The 6,002-nt window shown below is 38.4% G+C and overlaps 1 protein-coding gene across 8 annotated transcripts in view; it reads left to right on the top strand.

Annotated features, from left to right (window-relative positions):
- PPP1R9A (protein phosphatase 1 regulatory subunit 9A) overlaps positions 1-6,002 on the top strand; it is a 230,710-nt gene that overhangs the window by 76,282 nt on the left and 148,426 nt on the right. The gene's annotated exons all lie outside the window — the stretch shown is intronic.

The following is a 6,002-nucleotide window of genomic DNA, read 5'->3' on the forward strand; positions in this document are numbered from 1 at the left end:
GTGCCTGGCCAGTCTGGGTGAGGGGATGATGGCTGTTTGCAGCTGGTCACACACAGGGTGGGGGTCCCCACTGGGGTGCCTGGCTAGTCCTGGGTGACGGCTGAAGGCTGTTTTCAGGCTGGCGGGGGACTGAAGCTCCCAACTGCTCCTTTTTTTCTTTTTTATTCTGGGCCAGCTTTAGCTCTGGCTCCATCTCCGAGGCCTCTGTTGCTGAAAGCAGGTATCTGGTTTGTTTGGGTTCTATAATCGAAACACTGTATCAACTCCAGCTCTGTAATCCCAACGGGCTGAAAGCAGGTTTAGCTTCTATATTTGTAACAATGTTTCTAAAACTGCAAGCTCAGAGGCCGGCAAGGCAGGGAACCTTGGAGTCCTCCGTCACTGAAGCAAGCATGTCTCATGTTAGCTTCAAGCTGCCTGGCTGCCGGCTGCCATCTTGGCTGGCAGTTAATTTGCATATCGCCCTGATTAGCCAATGGGAAGGGTAGCAGATGTACGCTAATTACCATGTTTCTCTTTTATTAGATAGGATTAGGATATTTAATGTAATTGCACATCTCACTATGCAGTAATCTAGATAAGTTTTTCTTAGAATTCATGTGACGGGACAAGTACTAGATAACCTTAGTGATGGGGAAAGAAGAGAGTTCACCTGGCTAAATAGAATATGGAGCATGGGTGAAGAGAATCAAGAAAAGAGGTCTTTTTCTAATGTTAAGAAAAATAATGCTTTTCACTGCCCTTAGAATATGCTTATAAGTTTTACTCTAATATACTTGTCACATAAAGAACATCCTGTTTAATACATACAGATGCCATAGACAGACGTTCCCCGGGACAGAAATGAAACACCTATAGAAGTCGTTTGTATCAGGCCTGCACTGATATAATAGCCCTCTTTGAGCGGAGCCTGAAGCAGGAAGATAGCTTTACTGACCAAACGTTGTGGTTTCACTCTTTAGGCCACGCTTGGACAAACAACGAGGTCAGTGTGAACAGTCTATTTGCGGGTTGGTCTCAGAAGAAATTCTCAGAGGTTATTTTTTAAAAAGCCAAGGAAAACAGAGCTCCTGTTTTTGGTGTATATGTCACAACTGAGCCTCTCTGTTTGAAGAGCTTCGTTTCATACTTTTTGCCTCTTGGAGTGTAAGCTATAGACTATATCCTAGACACTGTAGCATTGAGAAAATGTTAATGTACAGAGACCCTGTGTGTTTTCTGCACCACATACTTTCCTGTCTTACACTGCTTTGCCACAAATCTTTTTCACAGGGTGAGGAAGTGTTTCACAGATGGCCAAGCCAGATTTTAAAAGACGGTGTGAAAACATCAGTTGAAATTTATTATTGTTATTATTATATTTGTTGTTAGTAACTCTTACATGAATGGAACTTTCTAGTATTCTGGAAATGTAAGCAGGTTTTGAGTCCATTGGAACTAGGCCAGATTTTGATTTAGAAAATATAAATCATGAAAAAAATTAGGAAATTATGATTGAGATAATCGGTATCAGGCAATAGCTTATGTTGTTAAAATTCTAAGCAATTTGGTAGAATGCCTACTAAAATGATAATCAACTGTTCAATTATCAGTGAATAAACGGAGCCCAAAGGCCTGTTTAGTCTTAAGAAATTACAGAAGTTATGTGTGTGTGTAAAGTGAAATAGGTTGTTTTCCTCTTAATAAGTTCAGTAAAGTACAATTAGGTATAGCAGACTTTTTAACACTCTACTGCTGAAATTATTATAATTAATTTTTAAGTGAGAGTTTTCTTAAGTCTCAGGGAAGAAAAACATATTTGGAAACATGACATTTTTATCTTACTTATTAGTTATTTGCTTTTGGGAAAGTTATTTAGACATGTGTTTGATTTCTTATTTCCGCTGAATATTTTACTGAATCAGAGCTAACATACTTACCATAGTAGTTGTTTATTTGCTGTATTGTGATTGTTACATGTCCTATAATTTTTGTTACAGTTTTAAAGTGACAGTCGGCCTATCCTAAGCATCGTGGCTGGTATAGGAACTGGGGAGACTATGGTCATGATAGTGCAGGAGTAGCGCCACAGTCATATGTCCCTTCTCAGACTCTTCTTTATTTCCTATCTCTGACTCTGTCCTTTAATTAGAATTTTAAGTTTCTTTAGGGAACACTTTAGGTTTCTTCTATGCTGTACACAGTGCCTAACCCTGTGCTGGAGCTCTTTTTCCAAGTGTCATGCTTTAGTGTTCAAATCCAACTGAGTATTGGGCAGATGTTTGAGAGCATCAATTTCCTCATTTGTGAAATAGAGATAATAGCCTATATCTCAAGACAAGTGGTCAGATCCAAGTGAGATAATATTTAGAAAATGTGTTTTCCAAATAAAAGCGTTATTCAGAGGTTATTTACCTTAACTCAGTGTTGAATCAGTAAATTGAATTGAACTGTTAACCTTTTTGCAACTAGTGGTACTCTAGATAGCCGGTAGGTGCTATTCCACTTAAGTTCCCCTACCACAGTCAGAGAAAAACTGTATATTTTAATATGTTTCATTGAAAACATTTGTTTTTAATTTCACAGATTGAGATTAGGGAATGAGGCTGGCATATACTTCTAGATACTCAATTTCTTAGAGGCAAATACTTTGTACTCAGACTAGCAGAGTTCTCTTGTCCAAGTGTCAGGTCTGAACTTCTTATTACTGTACTGACAACAAAAGAGAGAAGGTGGCAACCCAAAGGACAAAGAATAATTGTGGATGTCTACCTACGTTGTTGGCCGATCCAACAACGAAATAGTAAAATTTGGTAAGTCAGACCCACTTAAACTCTCGTCTTTCCTTTAGAATGTAAAAAATATGTGTTTTATTTACTTCCAGTTTATCCAGGAGTGGTTTCCCAGATATTTAACAATAAGTATAGCATAGGCACCAAATTGTTAGGGTTGGAACAGTGTACTGGGGGACACCCTGTTCTACTAGCGGTTTAGGTCTTTAGTTGTAGAATTGTGGGAATTTAGGGTAGGTTCAGGCCAAGGGGACTGGGCTTGTGTGGGAGGGTGGCAGGGCTGCTGGCCAAGTAGGACAGAAATCTGTATGTAACTATTGAATATTTTCCCGAATATGTATATCCAAACGGGATTCATTATACCTAATTTTAAATTTAATTGTACAGTACTTGTTCTTTTCTTCTTTAATCAGCTGTGGATGATAGTTGCAGGTATTACTTAATATAACATTAGTTGCCTTTTAAAGAAGGTATATATAAAATGTTAGTTTTCTCAGAACTTATATTGTTATTTATTAAAGCTATTTAAAGAAACCATATTTTTAATGCCTTCATAAAATGATTTTAATTTAACTTATATAATATTGAACTTTTATTTGTTACGTTGGTCATAAAAGCAGTTCTAAGAAAGCATAGGTAATATAGTTTTAGAAGGTATAATTTACATGTATTCAAAGATTTGGGAAAAGAACCAGAATGGTCCAATTCATGTGTGGCCAGTCACCCAGCTGGTAAATGTCAGAGCCAGAATGTCTGATGCGTTTCCTGTTATTCTACTGTACCTTGTTTGTATTAGAAGCAGTGACACTCTCTCCTATGTCTTCTTCAGATCAGTTTGGCAGCAATTATGATATATGGCCTTTCAGATATGTAGCATGAAAGATACTGTTTCCATTTGAAATATGGGGTAACTGAGGTCCAGTATTCCTTGGTTCCTGATCTGTTTAATTTCACTGATCACACTTGTCACTTTCCCTGCATAGCCAGCCAAAGGTATCCTCTATATTCTCTTGGTTGGTTAAAGTCACAGTGAGAGTTAATAGACGGGGCAGATCTATGGACTCCTCAAATATGCATGTTGTGGGCTGTATGACTAGGAAGAGAAAATTTGTTACTTGCATTTTTGCTAAGGCATACTCATTTTTGTTTGTTTTGTTGGTAATGGAAAGAAAAAAAAAAAGTGATTCAGGGACACAAGCTCACTCAGAAGACTTACTCCTCAAACTCACTTTAGGATTAGCAGAACAGATTGAATCCCTCCCCCAATCTACCCATACCTAAATCTTATCCCTTAAGACACAAACCAAGTGATACCTCTTTCTCTTGAGAGTATATATGACCTAAAATGGGAAATCGGGCTGAAGAACAACAAAATGGGGAAAATCTGAACCTAGAAGTTCTGTTTTTAAGGAGAATCTTTATTTTTAAGTGTATAGCCTGCATTACCTGGAAAATTGTCATGATCTAATCAGATTGAGTTCTTTTAGTACTCTTAAGAAAAATCTGCTTTTATTGCCAAATATAACATACACAAAAGTGTATAAAAATTGTGCATTATGTAAAATAATGAACAATTATAAAATTAACACCCATGCACTCACCTCCTACATGACTCAATAGAATATTTTCATTACCTCAGAAGTCGTTCTAGTTTTAGGTAACCACTGTGTCTGACTTTAATGGTAATAAGCACTTCATTGTTTTTCAAATGAAATTATTTTTTAACTTTTATATGTATTTCTAAAAGTTCACTATAGTCTTTACTTTTTCCTATTTTTAAGTACATATTCAAGTCCTTTGTTCACTTTTTCATTCTGCGGGCTACGTTTTTTTTTTTATCAGTTTGTGGAATTTCTGCATAGCTTTTGACTGGAAACCTATTGTTACTTATATGGTTACAGTGCCTTGTTTCACTCTCTACCATGTCTTTTTTTTTATTCCAAAGATTCATTCTTTATTTTGATACAAAAAAATAAGCCCTTCAACCTCTAAAGAATGTCACTTTTTTTCATATTGTTATAGAGCAAACTTCCAGAATATCTTCAAACAGCTCCAAGGATATCACATATGCTTTTGGAAAAAGTCATTACTATTTGGATTCAAACACACATCAGTATGGAGGAAGGAATAATTATCTCCCTCTTCTGATTTTTCCATAATTTTTTCTAAATCATCACAGGAAAGCTAGCGGTTAGGATGTCACATAATTATGCCTGAATCTGCTAAGGGAGGTGAAACCAGACATCTGAATCCAGCTAAATATAAAAACGTGACCTTTTATTGCTCTTCTCTCCTGCTTCTGGAATAGGAAGGTTCTACTTTATATCCCCATGGGGCAGCAGTAGGCTTGAGTTATGTGTAGGTGCCTTTTGGTTATAGTTGCAAAAGGAGCCATTAAATTCTTGAGGGTTTGACATCTCCTGGAAAGAAGTAAGCTAGAGGCAGACTGCTACTCTGGATTTGCTTAGATGGAAAACATTTACTGTATTTGCCGGCGTATAAGACGATTTTTTGGCCCTGAAAAATATGCCTCCAAGTGGGGGGTCGTCTTATACGCCAGGTACACTTCAGATAGAATGCCCATAGTGCTTGCCCCGTGCCATAGTGGCCTCCCGATGCCCGCCCACTTCATTCCACATACCGTTCAGGCATAAGCAGCGCTGCTGGGTGTATGCTCGGCTGTTATGCGATTTTGCTGTTATGCGATTTTACCACACTCGCAAAATCGCACACAGCCGACCATACACCCAGTATGATAGCACAAAATCGCGAATCGCGATACCATACTGGGTGTATGGTTGGCTGTGTGCGATTTTGCGAGTGTGGTAAATTCGGGTTACCGTATATTTCTTTACATATGCATTGAAGATTCGTGATTTTGCGCTATCATGATGCCTCTTAGAATGTTGAAGAGCTCGCACTTGCGCACTAGTGAGGTCCCAGGGAGATGCTGATGCAAGGGTGGACCAGACTGCTATAGTGACAGGGCGGGCAAACAGGGAGCAGGGACCAATCAAATCAGGCTTTGTATACAGCCAACAGCCAACCACAATACTGCCCCATTGTACAGTACAGCATAGAAAACGTCGACCAGTCAAACCCCTATCATCCCTATCATGGCACCAAGATGTCGTTGATGAACTTTTAATATCAGATGATGAAGAGGAGTTTGAAGGCTTTTAAGGTGAAACTGTCACGCCAGCAAACTTGCTAGGGACTTGCCCAGGAGAG

The sequence above is a fragment of the Myotis davidii genome, unplaced genomic scaffold (assembly GCF_000327345.1).
Source record: "Myotis davidii unplaced genomic scaffold, ASM32734v1 scaffold187, whole genome shotgun sequence".
NCBI lineage: Eukaryota > Metazoa > Chordata > Mammalia > Chiroptera > Vespertilionidae > Myotis > Myotis davidii.